This window comes from Peromyscus californicus, unplaced genomic scaffold (assembly GCF_007827085.1).
Source record: "Peromyscus californicus insignis strain IS unplaced genomic scaffold, ASM782708v3 Scaffold_9__1_contigs__length_137607984, whole genome shotgun sequence".
NCBI classification, from domain to species: domain Eukaryota; kingdom Metazoa; phylum Chordata; class Mammalia; order Rodentia; family Cricetidae; genus Peromyscus; species Peromyscus californicus.
In genome coordinates this window covers 36,120,393-36,139,602 of record NW_026294617.1, presented here as the reverse complement: position 1 = coordinate 36,139,602, position 19,210 = coordinate 36,120,393, and the positions used below count along the sequence as shown (strand labels likewise).

The 19,210-nt window shown below is 42.0% G+C and overlaps 1 long non-coding RNA gene across 2 annotated transcripts in view; it reads left to right on the top strand.

Moving 5' to 3' along the window:
* LOC128106283 (uncharacterized) overlaps positions 1-19,210 on the top strand; it is a 62,142-nt gene that overhangs the window by 29,368 nt on the left and 13,564 nt on the right. For both annotated transcript variants that reach the window (XR_008216649.1, XR_008216648.1), the window contains exon 2: positions 11,573-17,505. This is a non-coding gene — a long non-coding RNA (uncharacterized LOC128106283). The remainder of the gene's footprint in view (positions 1-11,572; positions 17,506-19,210) is intronic.

Genomic DNA, 19,210 nt, shown 5'->3' with positions numbered 1-19,210 from the left:
TACATAAAAACACTGAAAACAACCATGCATCAAATGACATTGTCACAAGGGTAAAACTGATTGGCAGAATAGAAGAAAATCTTATAACTGACAATGGGTTAATAACTAGAATATACAAAGAACTCCAAAAATGTGGCAAAGACAGAAGGAGTTTAAACATTGTGGTGATATTTTATTTGTGCTGAAATGTGATATTTTATTTGTATGTTAATAAATAAAGTTTGCCTGGAGATCAGAGATCATAGTCAGCCATAAACAGAAGTCAGGTGGTGTTGGCACATGCCCATAATCTGATCACATGGCAGGCAGAGTCTCTGTGTGTTCAAGGACACAGCCAAGCATAGTGACATGAGTCTTTAATCCCAGTACCAACCATAGAGACCTGGAGGTCTGTATAGACAGGCAGTGATGAGGAAGTGAGGTGGCTGGGCTTAGAGCCAATGAGAGGGCAGAACAGCAAGGCAATAAAGGCGCAGGTTAGACAGGAAGAGGCTCTCTTGGGAAGCTATGGCGATGTGGTAGGCTAAGGTTAGTTGGCAGGTATTGCTCTGATCTCTATGACTTGCACCCCTGTATTTGGCTTTGTGTTTCTTATTTAATAGGACTGTTTAGAAATTTGTCTACAATTGGTGCCCAATGTGGGGCATGAACCCACAACCCTGAGATTAAGAGTCTCATGCTCTACCGACTAAGCTAGCCAGGCCTGGGGCCTGTATACTCCAGCTGAGCCAGGGCCTAGAACCCCTGGCCTGTAAGGCCACCAATGGTTTTTTAAAATGAATTCTAGCCACATGGGCAAACAGAGGGCTTGTCATAGATAGCATTAGATGTCAACTTGACACAAACCCAGAGTCACCTGAGAAGACAGATGCTCAGTAGAGAAATTGCCCAGATCAGACTGTCCCATGGCCATAGCTATGATGTCTATGGGGCATTTTCTTAGTTGATAATTGATATATGAGGGCCTGGTCCACTGTGGGCAGTGCCACTCCTATTCTAGTAGGCCTGGGCTGCATAATAAAAGTAGCTGAGCAAGCCAGAGGTAGCAAGCTAGGAAGCAGCATTCTTCCATGGTTTCTGCTTCAGTTTCTGCCTTGAGCTCTGACTTCACTTAATGGTCTACTGTAACCTGTGAGGTGAAATAATCCATTCCTTCCCTAAATTGCTTTTGATCAGGGTGGTTTATCACAGCAACAGAAAGACTCAAGCAGAAATTCATCCCACAAAGCACAAATGGCAGATTAAGCACATGAGGAGATGTTCAGTGATATTAAGAAGAGCACTATATATCAAAACCACAATGTACCACTTTTCACCTGCTGGGAAGGTTATCACACAAACACATTTGCACATGCAAACTATGGAGAACAAGTATTGGCAAGGAGACAGAAAATCATAATCCTGGCACTGCTGGTGGTAATATAAAAATAATATGACTATTATAGAATCCAGAATAGCAGTTCTTCAATAATAAACTGGAAAATTACCATACTGTCTCTGGATATATAACCCAAAGAATGTAAAACTCATGTATATGTATGCCCATTATACAGGCACTTGATTTGAAGCAGTCAAAAGGTGGAAATGATCCCCTGACAGGTGAATGAGCAAACAAGTTGTGGTTATATGTACATAGAACAGACTATGTGACTTTAAAAATGAAGGCTTTAAAAATGGAACAGGAATGAACACAAAAGAGAATCTCTCAAGTAGAAGAAGCAAATCACAGAAGGACAGATATTGTACCCTACCACATCTGTGAAATATATATAGCTGTCATGCTCACAGACACAGAGACTGGAGGGCCCAGAAGATAGTGAAATGGAGAGTTGTTACCGGCCTGTGGAGTTTTAGTGTGGGAAGATGAAAAAGTCCTGGAGATAAATGGTAATGATGCTGTGCACAACAGTGCAAACATAATCCATACCACTGAGTTGTACACTTACAAATGGTTATGATTATTAAATCTTATCTTACATGGTTTTATCCACAACTTAAAGTTTTTTAAATATAAATGATAATAGCATGTGGAATAGATTCTGAAAAGACCACTTTAGGGGACTGGAAAGTTCAGTGTTTGAGAGTACTCTGTGATGTTGTAGAGAATCTAGGTTCGATTCAAAGCACCCACATGGTAGCTCACAGTTGCCTGTACCCGGGGATTCTATGCCCTCTTCCGGCCTGTGCAGGCAATGCATGCATGGGGTGCATAGACAAGCAAGCATAACCCCATGTATGTAAAATAAAAACAAATCTCTTTTCAAAGCCCACTTCAGCCTTAGTCACTGCTGTAGTTGGGAGCTGAAATATTCCCTAGGGGCCCTTGTGCTAGGGCTGGCTCCACAGCCCACTGTGTGGGAACCGGTGGGGCATTTCAGGGATGAGGCCTGGTAGAGGAAGTTAGGTCACTGGTGGGAACGTCCTTAAAGGAGGTATTTGAATTCTGGCTTGTTCCACTCTCTTTTCCATATGTCCTCTGGGAGTTGAACAGGCCCCCTCTCCTGCACTTCCTCTATGATCTATCACCTCACCTAAACCTCCAAAACAATGGACCAGCCAATCTTGAACTAGAGTCTCCCAAATTGTGAACCAAAATGAGCTTTTCCTCTTTGAAAGCTGACTCCCTCAGACATTTTTTTTCACAGTGCCAGAAAGCTGATAAACACGGTCATATATGTGCTTTAGGACTATCATGTCAGAGATTTGAAGTATGCCAAATAAGTTGATTACGTGATTAAAACTAGTTTTTCAGAGCTGTGGCCTGCTGAGAAATTCCATTCCTGTGAGGAAAGACAGGCTGAGTGAGCTTGTGGTCATATTATGAGTATGCTCTGCTCCATGTTTTTTGATACCTTCCAGTATGGTCCCCTTCATGTTTCACTACGACTGTCAAAACCAGGAGACAACATATCCTGTGACTGCGGCCTCCACAACAGATGACTGGAACAAGTCCCTGACCCAGACTGAGTCAGTTAGAGGCCTGTACCAATTAATCTGGAATTGTGAGAGAGACAACATGGAAAGGGGAGAAAACAAGGACAAAAGCAACCTCTGTAACACTGCCCGCCCTGGGATGTATCATCTCTAATAGAGGCAGAAGGTAGTAGATCACTTCCTAGAGAACAGAAGAGGTAAAAATGCACAATGAAGAGCCACTTCCAAGGTTATGATTCATCTTGCTCTTGATGTCACTTTATTAATCTTGTTCACTCACTCACTATGATACCAACAAGTGGTGACCGCCAGGTCTTGACCTGTGGAAAGAACCAGGTTGCAAGGAATTGAAAGAGTTCTCAGACACTGATTGCAACAATCTACAAGGAACTAAATCCTTCAGAACCACCCCCATGAGTCAGTTTAGGAGCACACAAGAGTCTGCAGCCCTAGCCTAGTCAACACTTGGACTGCCAATGTGGATAGGTGAGATGTTGAAGAAGTGATGCTCAGAAACCCACACCTGGGTTCCCAATCCATCTTATGTGTGATGTAATAGGAGCCTGTCACTTTAAGCCACCAAGTTTTGAGAGACTTGGTACACAGTAACTGATGACTAATATGGATGTACAGAGGTGGTGACACAAATCAAAATGTGTACGTGTGACAGCTAGGAATGGCCACTTTGCACCCTGGAGATGAAAGAGCAGAAAATGGGTCTTAGTGGAAAGAGACCAATCAAGGCTCAGTATGGGCAGTAGTCAAAAGCTTGAATGGGGACTGTGTGGGTTCCCCGCGGCTCACTGCTCCCCCATTACAGTCTTCACTGCAGTGTGGCTGATTTCACGCATTTCTGTTCTGTGAAATCCCAGATACTTGATAATAGCTCACCTGCGTTTACTTGATTCGCCTCGTTTAATTTGCAGACCTAACAATCAGAACGTCTAAAGGCAACTAGCAATCAGAACTTAGGAGGAGGCATCAAGTTGAACAGCTGCACTTTTGAAGGCAATCCATGCTTGACAATGACTTTAACATTTAAAGAGGCTCTTGGCTCAAGAAGCACCCACATGTTCTGAGCCACTTGTCTTTGTCACAGGAAGCTAAACCAATGTCGAGAGCATCAGTTCTACCTACTGTTCAATCAATGACCAAACAGAGCAATATCTATTCCACAGGTGCTGACTCAGAAATTTGTTCAGAATTTGATGTTCCCAGCTGAAAACCATCTGAAACGCTCAATATTGTGGTTGACATGCAACAAATTGTCACCCCCTCCCCTAAAAAAACATTGCCATGTTCTTGCTTATTATATGATACAATGGAAAAACGTACCCAGAGGAGGCATATTTTAATTCTGAGAAGCAGCCTAACTACATAAAAAGCACCATTCTCTCTTAATCCACTTAGACTTCTTTGCTGTCTTCTGTTTTAACACCATGTCAGTGCCTAATCACTCACCATTGTGACAAAAGTCAAAGCAGTTTGCATCCTGCAAGCTTGGCAATAAAACAGGTTTAAAAGCAATAAACATCTCTGAAACAATTCATCAAGCCCGAAAAGGGTGCCAGAATGATGTCTGAATTTTTTAAAACAAATTGTTCTTGGATTTAAACACCATGAATATATGTTCATAGTCAAGTTATAAGCCCTGAAAAATGACCTAGAGCCCGGGAGCAAATACAAATGCCACTTAGTGGTTCTTCGACGCTGGTAGACATCCCGTTGGTCTCTTCATACACACATCCTGTGTCATCGGGATTTTTGCCTTATCCTTTATTTCTGCATTTAACATTTATCCATTCACTGTCAGACTGAGAAATCCAGGTTTAGCACGCCACAAAAGTGTTTGCCATTAATGCTCCCTGCTTCTACTAGTCCCAGGGCCTCAAGCTTAGTGAAAACTGCCCTCCACTGAGACTCATAACCAATACTCCTTCCAAACCCCAGGCAACCAAATGTGAGTAAAGTGATCATGCATCAGACAGTTAAAGAGAGGTGGGGACAGACTGCTGAGGTCACATTTGGGAGCCACATGTTATTCTTCGTGGGTTCATGTTATATACTTATCTGTGAGTTTGTAGAAAGGTGTATGTGTGTGTGTGTATGTGTGTGTGTATGTGTGTGTGTGTGTGTGTGTGTGTGTCCCTATGTGTCTGTGTGTAGGTCAGATCTAGGGTGTCATTCCTCAAGTAGCTTCTACCTCCCATATTTTGTTTAAGGCAGGGTCTTTCATTGGTCTAGGACTTTGCCAAGTGGGCTATTGCATCTGCCCAGTAAACTCGAGGGATCCTCCTGTCTCCACCTCCCCTCTCACGATAGCTGAGATTACAAATGCACACCACCTCTTCCAGCTGCTCACATAGGTTCTGGCCTCATGCTTGGAAGACACTTACTTTACCAAGTGAACCATCTTTTCAGCCTTCTTTAGGTTTCTTTGGTGGCTGTGGTGGTGGTGGCGGTAGTGGTGGTAGAGGTAATAGTGGTATGTGTTAGAATCAAGCCTTCATCCTTGCTTATGGCAGGCAAATGATCTACCACTGAGATAGATCCCAGTCACCACATTGTACTATGTAATAGTGTTCTTCATCCACAGTGACCATCTTGGTCTTGGTTCCCTAGTGTATCAACCATGTTGCACAGCAGGAGTCTGTGCTCCACTCCAGCTAACAACAGTATGCATCAGACCTAAAAGGCACCTACCTTACTGCTGTGGAATAATCTTTTTGTACACTGTAAAGACTTGTCACTCGAATTGGTTTAATAACATGCTGATTGGCCAGTAGCCAGGCAGGAAGTACAGGTGGGGTGACCCAACTAAGGATGATGAGAAAGAGAAGGGCAGAGTCAGGAGCTGCCAGCAGATTCAGAGGGAACAGAAGATGAACATATCATGCTAATAAAGGTACTTCCATGTGACAGAGAGTAAATGAGGAATATGTGTTAACTTAAAATGTAAGAGCAAGTTAATAATAAGTCTGAGCTACAGGTCAAGCATTTGTAATTCATGTTCAGCCTCTGAGTCAGTTATTTGGGACTGGGCAGTCAAGACAAGAAAAGTCCATCTACACCCTACCTCAATTTCCCCCTCTTTTCTTTTCTCAACGTTGATTAGTTTCTAAATTGCTATTATCAATTCAACCTGAAAAGTCCTCAGCTGTGCACCTGTCAAACACATAGGACTCTGCTTGCCTCCTGGCTCAACCTTAAACTACCTTAAACTGGTGCTCTAAGGCTTGTGGAGACATAGCTGTGAATATTTATGTAGGAACAATTCTAGGTGGGTGACAGTGACTGGGCAGAGGAGGAGGTAAAGAGCTGCCCTGAATATGGGCATCATCATCAAATGGCCTGGGGTCCCAAATGTAAAGGGGATGGGGGAAGAAGGCGGCAGTCAGCAAACACAGGCAACTCCCTTTCCTTCCTGAGTGTGTTTGTCTCCACATCAGTTATCCAAAGATACCACACTCCATCTTTCTGGCCTTTCAGCATGGGCTTATCACCAGTAACTCTTCTAGATATATATCATGTCTACTTCTAGAGAATCATGAGTAATACACACACTTTCTGTAAATTGTAGCTCTATGACTTGAGGAAGCTTAGCCACACTACAACTCTATTGTCTCCTTCTTTGGAGACATTTCCCTCTACGTTATTAGCTGATCTTCTCTAGCTCATTCATATTCTCTCTCTCTCTCTCTCTCTCTCTCTCTCTCTCTCTCTCTCTCTCTCTCTCTCGTTTCAACATTTAATTTTTCTTTATGTGTATGTGTCTGTATACCACATGTGTATGAATCTGGAGTCACAGGAAATTGAAAGCCACCCACTCCATGGAAGCGCTGGGAACCTAACCCAAGTCTTCTGGAAAAGCAGCGTGCACAGTTCATCACTGAGCCTTCTCTCCAGCCCCTTCTCTGTATAATTCTTGTCCCCACCCCCTTGTATTTTACATGAAATTCAGATTCACATCAAGCCTGCCACTACTCAAGAGTGTTCATTACAAGTCGAGATTTGATCAGCTTCATACGTCTAATTATCTTCATTACCGCTGGCTTCAGTACAGCTTTCTGCAGTACTAGGATCAAAAATAGCCTCCCTTTCCAAAAGTGCACTCCGCACAAGTGGCAGCAGAAACTGTCTAAAGGACCTTCCTTACAGGACCCGCTTTGTCCTGTGTGTTTCACGTCTCATTTCAGACCCTTAGTTGCTTAACACCCAGAACTTTCACTTGTCTCCCTTCCGTCATGGATCTGAAGTGTCCCTGGAAACATTCATGAGTGCTGCATCACGTGACTTCACTGAAGCCTGGCTTCTGAACATAAAACATGCCCACTTCACATGGTACCAGTGGTGATATTATTCAACTGGAGTCAGTGCTACCTCCAAATACTTCAGTGCAGGTTTGAAACTATCATGCATTAAGAATTGCCATGTTTTTACTATATGTGCAAAGGTTTCTACTGTTTAATAAGCATAATTGTTTAATTACAGAAAAACAGACCTCTGCTTTCCCACGTCCATTCCTCATCATGCAAATATCAAACTAGCATATTTTTTTTTTTTTTTTTGGTTTTTCGAGACAGGGTTTCTCTGTGTAGCTTTGCGCCTTTCCTGGAACTCACTTGGTAGCCCAGGCTGGCCTAGAACTCACAGAGATCCGCCTGGCTCTGCCTCCCGAGTGCTGGGATTAAAGGCGTGCGCCACCACTGCCCGGCCAAACTAGCATATTTTTTATTCAATTGTATTAAAATATTTTATCTAAAACTTCCTGTTTGGGTTACACAAAAAATTGTTAAATGAAATTTGGGTTGAGACTAGGACAGAGTTTCTAGTAATTTCTGAAATGTTCCTAAATATATTTCAGCCATTCTATAAAAAACACATGAAAAGTGGTGTTATGGGTAGCTGACTCTGAGAAATGATGAAGATGCTCTATGTCTTGCAGTATCAAATATTTAGCTAAGATTTAATTCTTTACATGAAAATAAATAGGCAAGGCCTGGAGAGATGGCTCAGTGGTTAAAAGCACTTGCTGCTCTTGCAAAGGACTCAGGTTCCAATCCTAGCATCCACATCAGGCAGTTCATAATGGCCTCTTATTCTAGCTCCAAGGGATCGTATGCCTTCTCCAGGTCTCCACAGACACCTGCACATGTGGCATCCACACAGACATGCACCACAAAGATACAAATAAAGTTGAATAAATGAGCACACCCATCTCATTTTGGTTTCGCCTATTTGTGTAGCTGTGTATCCTGAGTCACATGAACATTTCTCGTGTGAAAGGAGTCCCAAGCAGAAGAAGCTCATGGCAGCCCCCTCTCCAGCCAGTCACATGAGGAAACACTGCCTGACAATGACCCTGAGACTGAGCTCTCGGAGCATCAAAAACCCTCTGTCCATATTCCTTGTCAAATGCTGGCCATTTGCTTCTCCGGGATCCTTTTCTCTGTATCAACCACCAGAGGTGATTCCTACTCTCTGTGGCTTCTCTACTTCTCAAATTACAAAAGTGCTTTATTAAAAAAAAAAATTGCTGGCAGCTAGAGAGATGGCTCAGAGAGCTGGGTGTTCTTCCAGAGGACCTAGGTGTGGTTCCCAGCACCCACATGGTAGCTCACAACCATCTGTAACTCCAATACTAGGCTTTCCAACATCTTCTTATGGCCTCTGTAGGCATTGCAACAAGCGATACATAGACATACATGCTGGGCAAAGCACCTATATACATTAAAAAGAAATAATTTTTTTAAAAATTTCAGTTGATGTGTTTCAATTGCTTCTGTATCAGTAACAGAGCATCAGCTAGAAGGAAGAGAAGTCAAGGCAGGCCTGAATGGTACCTGTTGCCAGTCATTGGAAATTGGTAACGCTAAAGAGTATAGAAGGACAAAATATGGACATCTAAGTATAACATCTGTTATAGAAATATGAACTTATTTATTTTCAAGATAGTCAAGTGGTAAAAGATACTAGATTGATTTGCATTAAGTTACAGAGAATATCCCGCCCTACCCTGAGTAAGTCCCAGTGAACACTGGGAACCCCTACGTCCTGATGAATGCTCCTCTTCCTCTACAACTCACTTTTCCCAATTCTAGGACCTAAAGCAATGCTCTGAGTAAAATGTCTTCAATAATTACCCATAAAAAGCCATTGTTCCGAGGGCCATGCTGTCACCAGAGCCACGCTGATCTGAGTGGCCTGTGCTGCCTCCCCAAGCTGCAGGCAAGGGCCATGTCTAGGTCCATGGTCCTAATGCAGTTGGGGTCTGTGTTGATGTCTGTGGACCCTGTTACCACAGGGTTCCATAGAAACCATGTGTGATGAAATCAGAGGGCCATGCTGAAGCCGATCCTGCCCTTCTCTGTCCCTGCCCTTTGCTGGACTCTGCAGCAAGAAAGCTGGTCCTGACTCTCACAGGAAAGCTGCTCCCCCTACTTGGGAGAGATAGCCCAGATGGCCCTACCTCTCATCATGGGTGGGAGACCCGGCCCTGGTGACATGGGTGTAAGAGAACTGGTTCCACCCCTCATTTAAGGGGGGTAGCCCCAGTGGCTCAGACTGACCAGCTCAGCAAACCCCCCAGACCCACATCTAGGGCCTTGGATTGGCCCGTCCTAATATCTATCCTATCTATGACCTACTGGAGTGTGTGAAGGTCTGTGGAACGAGATCTCCGTGACTCAGGTGTCAGGGATATCCGAGAGGAGTCTTAATGAGGGTCCAGTGATGAAACCAGAGGCCTTGAACCAGACCAATGACTTGTTGCAATGAACTTTTGCAAGGAAAGATGACTGGACAAAAGGATATACTATGTGACATACTGAGGTTCCTAGTGCCACTCAGATGAAAGAAGAGGCGTTGGAGAGGCAGGAAAGATGGAGGGATGAAGTAAAGAGGTTTATTGTTTGGTTGGTTTGGGGTTGTTTTTTTTTTTCATTTTATTTTGAGGTTCAAGGGTAAAGAGCAGATATGGAGGGACTGGGAAATTAGTGGAATTGGGGTGCATGATGTGAAATTCTCAAAGAAACAATAAACAAATTATGCTAAACATTTTAAAAAGCCATTGTTTGTATCCAATGGTGAAAACAGTCTGATACAAATAGCCATTGATCTGCCCTTGGTGTCCTTCAGCTTAGGGATGGAAAGAAAGAGAAACAGGACTTATTCCTATGACCCTAGCCTGTCAGCCATGCAACCTGACCGTCCCTGGACCAAAGCCAGTGGTACATTAGAACACAGCAGGTTTATGACTCCCAGCACAGACCGGAGATAGAGAACATAGCCTGACACTCTCTGATCAGCCCAACAGGACTGAGGCAGTCCAACATCTCGGGAAGCTACAGATTTCTTGCAGAAAGGCAAGGGCAAAACAGAGTAAGAGGCCGGATGGAGCAATGACTTTGCCTTAGGTCAGCAGCTTGAGATGGTCCTGACAACTCTCTGGTGCCTGAGTGACAGGCCATGCATAGAAGTCTGGGGGCGGGGACAGGGGAGACTGAGATGCTAGTGTAGTTCAGCAGTGTCAGAGAGACACCAGACATGGCCCTAGAGAGAAAATTTGTGCCAGGAGGCCTTAGATTCATGTCAGCTTTTATGTTTTTAAAAACATTCTAGAAGCCGACTTCTGTAGTAATGAAGGGCTCTTACCATCTATATCCACATCTGCGATAAATCTCAGGCTCTCTCTCCTTTGGAAATTTTAGCATGTTATAAATCACTGAAGGCTGGAGAGATGATTCAGGGAGTATTAGTCAGGGTTCACTAGAGTAACAGAACTCAGAATGAATCTCTCTCTTTCTCTCTCTCATACACACACACACACACACACACACACACACACACACACACACACACACATGGGTTTATTAGAATGACTTATAAGCTGCAGTCTAGCTAATTCAACAATGGCCAGCAATGGCCAGAAAGTCTAAGAATCCAGTAATTGCTCAATGCACAAGGCTGGATGTCTGGTCTTCAGTATATGCTGGAATCCTGAAGAAGTACATTCTAATGCCAGTGAAGGGATGGACTTGCTAGCAAGGTGAGGGGAAGCAGGCAATGAGCAGAAGCTTCTTTCTTCCATGTCCTCATATAGGCTGCCAGCAGAAGGTGTGGCCCAGGTTAGAGTTGGATTTTCCCAGATCAAATGATCTAGATTAATATTGTGTTTTTCCTCCTCAAGATACAGATTAAAGGTGTGTCTTTTTCCAGCTCAAGTGATCTGGATTAAAACTGTATCTTCCTATCTCAAAGATCCAGATTAGATGTGAATCTTCCCACTTCATGTTAAGCAAAAACCCCTCACAAGTGTGCCATTTTGGGGTTTTAGTTAATTTCAGGTGCAGTCAAGTTGACAACCAAGAATAGCCATCACAAGTGGTTAACAGCAAATATTACATTTGCTGAGAAACTGAGTTCAGTTCACAGACCCACATCAGGCAGCTCACAACCATCTGTATCACCAGTTCTAGGGAAACCAATTCCTTCTTCTTGCCTCTACAGGCACTACACTCGCATACTCCTACCCACACATAGACACACACATACACAATTAAAAAAATATATATAAAACCCTCTAAACCTGTCATTTAATGTGTATGGTACACGCTGATGTCCTTTATTCTCCTTTCAGTATTTATAAAACTTATGGAAAGTTCCAACCTGTCTCACTGAGATGAGAAGACCTAGAAAATGGGAGTTCTCAAGAGTCTGATGAGGAACTGCCATGAAAATGGTGAGATACTCTGGAGGAAAGCAGTGCTTGATGGTGGACCTCCTGACAGCCCCAACCTTGTTGCTACCAAGACTGTTTGGGTAAGGAAGTGCTTGTTGATGGGCAGTAAAATAATTGGGGTGAGTGATGTTTGAACTATAGCTCTACTGATGCTGAATAGAAATAAAAGAAATCTTGCAAAGTCAACCAGAAAAAATAACAAAGAATTTGGCAATAACTATCAACAAATAGTATGGTGGTGCATGTGAGTATCTAGAACACTCAGAAAGAAGAGGAAGAGGAAAAGGAGGAAGGGGAGAGGGAAAAATGAATCAATAAAGAATCACTTTCTCCAAAGAAATCCTGAGGAAGAAATTAATATTACTTGTTCCAAGAATTTTAGCACATTTAATTCAGCAAAGATTATGGAGTACCTGCTATGTCCAGGGCTCTGTGTGAGGTGTGTATACACAGTGTGGGCCACTCAGTGCTAAGGACAATGCCTTCTAGTTGGTAAGAACTTTAGAGACTCTCTTCCCTTTGGAATCGATATGGAAATACTAGACAAGCAAAAGCTTTGTCTTTCCTTTGAGATGTTTCCTAACTTGGTGAGGAGGAGCAGAGCTCATATTTACACTGTAGCAGCATCTGTGGGAGCCCCAGAGAGTTTGAGGTAACTATAAAATGAGTAATTGCTCTGTGGAAAGTTCGTTCCTATACAATGACATCAAACAGACAATCTGTGGCTCATTCTGAGCCTGGCAGCAGACCTGCAGAAGGGAACGTGCCCTTCTGAGCTAGCCCTTTACATAGCCTCCTGGTAGCACAGATGCTGCAGTTGGCCCTGGCACAGCCCGTGGCAATTACTGGTTCTGTTGTTGCCGGCTTTATTCACTCACTCTGTCTAGACTTCAATTTCTGGAGCCTTTAGTGACTCATTTTTCAAAAAACATACAAGTCATTTCACTTTGCTTTGCTTTAAGCTCTATATAACCTAATATTTAATGTGCTCTGAGCGATGTTATGTGTACCTCATCAAAAAGCAGTCTATAGACTTCCAAGAACACCAGATGATGTTGACTTTGACCATAATCTCATATTAACCTCTTATTGAAATCTCCATTTTATGAAAAGTCATATCCCAGGCCCTATTCAGAACTGCAGTGTTGACCTGGGTACCTTCAACGATGCTTTTCTATCTTTTATTTAGTTGGCAATAACTCTAAAGGCCATAATTTCATATTTGGTTGAGTTTTGAGTTGTTCAATTTGACAAGTTACCATTCCCTCAAAACCTAAGTCATTATCTTAAAAGCCTTGAATGGTCAAATCATGAAGTCTGAGTGTTTGAGGCAGAGTACTGGGCCAACCAGTACAAAATCTTAAAAATTGTATCCAGTAGCAACTGACTCTAACTGTATAAACACATTATGGATGTGTGCAAATAGGAGTATGCAGGTAGAGGGTTGAGCTGCTCTAGTGTTCGTGGGACAAGGGTCTGACCTTCTACTGCCCGCAGATGGTCAGTTCTAAGTAGAATTAGAGGCATGGAGTAATGTGGAATTGTTTCATCACTGGCTTTCTCGTGGCACATATCTATGCTTGTATTGTGTTCTCATGAGAATAGTCTTTAGTCTCATCATGGGATAGCGCCCTCAGACTCGTAATGTAGAACATCAGAAATCATTTCCTGAGATGATTCAGAAATTTGACTTTCCTTCAAGACCCTTTTTCTGCTAATTCTAAAGATTTGAAACTGTGCCTGTATTTCTACTTACTTATTTACTATATTTAACTAGAATTTAGTCTTTTCTCTCATGAATGTTACCTTTTATTTCAACATTTTCATTTTTAAATTTAGTTATTAATCACTTTTTATCATCTATCCTTTTAATAAAAGTTTGTTAAGGGTTTATAATAAGTCAACAATCACTCTTGGACCAAATATAGAGTCCTAACTAAAACAAGATCTTTGCTTTCAGAGATTTTATGGATCTGGAGATAATAATTTAAACTGTTATCAAGTGCTAAAAACCTCACACCATTTCTTCCTTTAGTCATATTTTACAGCACATGAACATTCTCTTTGTTTCATTAGCTTTAAAAATCTCATGTTTTGATTACCTTTACTGTTTCAGGGTCTGTTTAGTAATCCCTACTAACACACAACAACTACTTGCTCACTGTTCATGATTGGTTTTGCCACATGGGGTAATACCTGGAATATTCTGGCTTTCCATCTTCATTTAATTATAGGTCCAACAATCGGGACACCCTTGGTAATTATTACCTCAGCAAAGCCTTGCATGATTCCACAGAGAAGTCCCACTTGCAGTGTGAACCCACAGTTAAGGAGGCCTCTAAGCAAATTGACTCTATTTTCCTGACAAATAGGCCAGAGGAAAGAAAGTTTTTAAATTCACTAGAGATGACTTGTTTCAGCTTCTCCTCTCTGGTCCCTGTTGTGCTTTGCATGCATGAATCATACGGGTGATTTGAATCAAGAAGGTAAAGGAAGCCTTGCAGTGTTGATGCCCTTCACACCCCCACCATGTAGAGAAGTTGATAAGCAGACTGATAACTGAATAATGCTTTGCAATGTGAGATTCAGTGTTTGCTGCAAACGCTAACACCCACCCCCTTTTAATTTGAATATTTCTCTCCTTCCTCCATCTTGCTCCAGGAAGTGTTGGAAGATGGCCAACACTATTCTCCTACAATAAGTGACAGACTTCAGGAATTATCACTGGGTGCCAGCAGCTCTGGTTAAGAATATTTTTTTTCTCTATCTAGCTTAGCTGAATTTCCTTAGGCTAATAAATTAACCTCTGTGAGTGTGTGCCTACCACTAATTTGTCAGACGTTGTTAAAGAAGAATGTGATGAATGTCTGGTCATGTAGGAAACAATTTGTGTTTTTAACTACTTTCTTATTTTTGTTATAATTATTTCCTTGTGTGCTGGTTAGATTTTTGTCAACTTGATGCTAGCTAGCATGGGGGGAAAGGGGAACCTCTTTGAGAAAATGATTCCATCAGATTGGCCTCTGGGCAACTCTGTGTGGCATTTTCTTGATTAAGGATTGACCTGGAAGGGACCAGCTTATTGTGGGTGGGGCCTTCCCTGGGTAGGTGGTCCTGACATATATTAGAAAGGTAGCTGAGCAAAGTTATGGAGAGCAAAGCCAGTAAGCAGATCTTATCCATGGTCTCTGCTTCAGTTCCTACTTCCAGATTCTTGCCTTGAGTTCCTGCCTGGTATCTCTTCATGATGCACTGTGGTGTGATAGGGGAAGTCAAATCAACCCTTTGCTCCCCAAGTTTCTTTTGGTCTTCACATTTTAATCACAGCAATAGAGACAAACTAGGATACCTCAGATGCTTTGTCTGAGTTAGGGTAGTGTATATCATGTTTTCAGCCATTCTTTTCCCTTTAGATAAATTCCCTCTAACACCGAAGCTTATAAAGTCACCATGCAATATTGCCATACATCACTGATGCTATGAGGGCAGTGTACCTCAGACGAGGCAACTCTTCAACTTGCACCCCAGAATACAGGAGACAAAGAGCAGCACCATGGTCAGCGTGCAACTTCCATGAAACAAGTTAGAACGACTGAATGTTAGAGACACCAAGAGTTGCTTACAACTACAACATAAAAGCCTCTTTCTAGTGCCTTGGAGCCTCTGGGGCTCAGGTCATCTGAAGGGTAATATTTTCAGCTATGAGCTCGCTCTTCTGCTGCAAGCTTCCAGATACTTTATATATTCAGTGTTTTAGGGCCTAAAGGACACCACTATGGTGTGGAGGCTAGGCTTCACACTGTTTTTATTCCACATCATTCCAGCTCACCCCACACTGAAGTCCATCTTATGTTTGTAGAGAGCATCTAACTGAAGTGTCTTCAAGTGCAAAAGAAGTTGATGCTAAGAATTCTTAAGAACAATGCCTTTGATACAGAAAGAATTCTAAGAAATGATTTTGATTGCTATTACAGGGACAGAAAGGAGTGCTAATCCCCATGTTCTAAGAATTATATAGATACATGTGTGTTCCTCAATGAGACTGTGGAAGGATAACAAGATACTGTGCAGGCAGGTACAACCCCAAGCAACTATAAGTCCCACAGAAGAAATAGATGCTCCAAGCTCACAGCACAGCAAGCTAGAATCAGCTCAGGTCAGAGGACACCCAAAGAAGCTGACGCTGATTACCGTGCATCTGTATTGGCTAGACGGTGCTTCAGGACCCAGAGAGGGGCAGGAGAGCATCATGGGGTGGGGTCGGGAAGAACTGCAGAATAAAAGCACAAATGTAGCAAATTAAGGATTCTTTTAGAAAACAGTGAGTCATTCTTTCTAACTGGAGCAAAGCACTCATGAAATCCAGGGAAACAGAACTGTAGCTCTGTGTGGGAGTTGAATCAGAGAGATGCCTCAGGATCTAGGAATAGGAAATGACTTCTGGGAAAGATGTTCCCCATTTTTAACAGAGAACACTGGCCAGAAATGCATCCTTTCAACTCCTACATAAATAAAACAGAGTCAGATGTGTTAGTTATAGACAAGAAATGAAATAAAAGGGCAAGACTTTCTGCTTATGATCATGGGTGAAGATATATGAGTTACTCTTTCATTCCACCAAGTCTCCCTCCCCCACAAAACCAATATCATAGTATCACAATAAAAGATCAATAGACCTTCATGACCGCTGAGATTGAAAAGAGGACTCTTAGCCAGCCAGGGGTCTTAGTGAATTTCTGGAAAGGATGGAAAATTGATGAGAATACCTTTGTAGATTACAAAAAGCAACACAGAAGTCCCTTTTTCATATCAAAAAGAAATTCAAAACTCCATACTGGTAGGAGATGGCATGTATAAAAGGGAAAAAATCAAGGCAAAAACCTGATGACAGTTAGAAGCTTCATCTTTGGAACAACTATGCCTATAAGTCTCTCAGAGTTCCAGCCCTGCCAACATCTCTCATGGTCATATCAGGAGCTGAATTTACCTCTAGGCTAAGGCTGTGGAACAATTCTCTAAAAAAGTTATAATCCACTAAGAGTAGGCTACTATAGCAGCCCAAGGGGCAAGGCTTTGGCATTTGGGTGAAATGGAAAATAAACTCTGGCAACTTTGACAGCATAAAAGTAATGGAGCCACTCTCAGGAACAATGGGCAAAGTCGTATGTCCTCTCCTAATGGGCATCTGGAGATACTGTCCAAGGGTGATCAGAGAGCCTTGAACACATTATTTACAGCTGCAAAAGTAAGCCAAACAAGTTCCAAAATTTATAACATGACTCATGAGAACAGAGAAGTGGCAAGTAGAGTTGAGAAAGAAGGAATTCTTTATCTTCATAATGGGAACTTACTGGATCTCTTTACACTTTTTAAAGTGCACAGGAAATATTGCTGGAGTCATATGATGTAGATGCATTGAAGAAGCCACTGGAAGAGGCAACAAAAGATGGTGTTCAAGACTGGGCCTTCTAGGCAGTGGGACGTGGCTAGGAAAATGAATTACAGAGCTGTAGAAAGACATTTTTAAGTTTGCAAGCTTCTACTCAGCCTGAATGTCTTAAACTATGAATATGTAATTACTGTCAAAATTTCAAAATGTGGAACATTTGGATTTGACACCTAGGACCAAATGATAAGAATCTCTAAAATTTCTTTGCTGACTAAGAACTCTTAAGATAATTACAAATGGGCCCGTGAGATGGCTCAGAAGGTAAGGATGCTTGCCACCAAGTCTGCTGACCTGAGTTCAATCCAGGGAACCCAGATAGTAGAAAGAGAGAACCACCTCCTACAGATTGTCCTCTGACATCCATACCTGCAACATGGCACAGGTGAGTGTGCACACACATAAATGAATGAATGAATGAATGAATGAATGAATGAATGAATGTAATGTTCCAAGTATTATTAGTCTAACCTGAAGTGAATTTCCTTCTTTGTACATAGCCTGGGCCCTGACTTATTTATTTTATCCCTTCTCTTACACAGTTCTCTCTCTTAGAAATGGCAATTTAAAAGGATGTTTTCTTTTTACTGTGTCAGCTTTAAACTGAGCTTTACAGATGTCAACTTAATTAGCAGTATCTAGTTTTACAGATCCCAAGAACAGCTTGGACAAGTACATCATCCCCTGCCTAAGCTGTAGATATTGTTGGAGGAGTCTCAGTGAATCAAAAGAAGAAAATGATCAATATTCAGGGTTAGACGTATAGTTGCATGTAAAAATGACTCAAGATGATACCTAAAAATTTTAAATAGGCTAATTTGGACATACATAATTACTTCAACTTCTCTACTTGGGTTGACTGGATACAGAAATTTGCATGAAAGGACCATGAGGAAAGATTTAAATGAAGTTATTTTCCTAATAAAATTTCAAATAGGCAGATGTTTGCCCCAAGGAGCCATTCAGACAACAGAACTTACATAAAAACACTGTGAGTGCCAAAAGGAAAGAATGTCTTTAGCCACTACCTTTTAAAGATACATTCATTGTCCATATGAATGTGGATGGCATTATTTTGAACAGATTACATTCACTTTTGTCCAGTGATAAGTCTTCCACCGGAAAGATCAGGAAAACTTGAAATGTTTACTTTGAAAATTCTCCTGAGGATACTACAGCTTTTAAAATGTTAATTTATACAGATATGCATGACTCAATTAGGCTCACACTCTGAGCAGTGTTCTCTCTGACAAGAGCTGCCTACCATCTGTTAAGTGAACTATTTCCAGTTTTCATGATCCCAAGGTCATCATTTTAGCTACTGAAATTGAAAGTCCCAGCCATCATAAATGTCATTTGCCCCACCCTTCCTCTGATGTTCACTCGGGTCATCATTTTTTCCCAGATTCTTTTTTAATCAACAAATTTGAAAGAAACTCCAAAGGAAAAAAAAAAGCATGCCTAACCAATTCCATTTTCGTGGATGGTGGCTTCGAAACAAGTGTTAGCTTGCTCTGTTGTTCTAGAAGGCTGTTTTCTTTTTCTCTGGTAGATGCTGAAGAAGGCCTTCATTTTCTAGATTTTATGTTGTGAGTCATCTCAAACCTGTGTCCAGACAGTCATTTTATCTAGAAAAGCTGGCTTCGATAGAGATACCAGAAGCTCTAATGCTTAATGACCACAGCGGTGGACCATTTATTTGTTTTGCCTAATCTGGGCTTTTATGCCTAGGAAGTGCCCTAGCAGGCCCCAGGGAGTTGGACATCCTAGCTAAATCTGTCCTTTGGCTCTTTGATAACTTCCTGATTTCTTATCTTGGTTGGGCAAGTCAAGTGAGCCATTGAGTTGAAGTATTCTATAAAATATGTCCAACACATTCCATGTCACAGAACACTGTGGAAGGATCAAGGGTCATTGGTCCAGTTTTAGGCTTCTCATAGATGAGGTCAAGGATCTCTTTGACAAAAACCTCCTTTGGGAAGAGCCATTCTTGACTTGTGTAGAATTGGATCTTGTTATGGCATTCATAGAACACCTCCCCCACCCCCTCAGAGATTCACATGTTGAAGATTTGGTTAAGAACGCAGCCA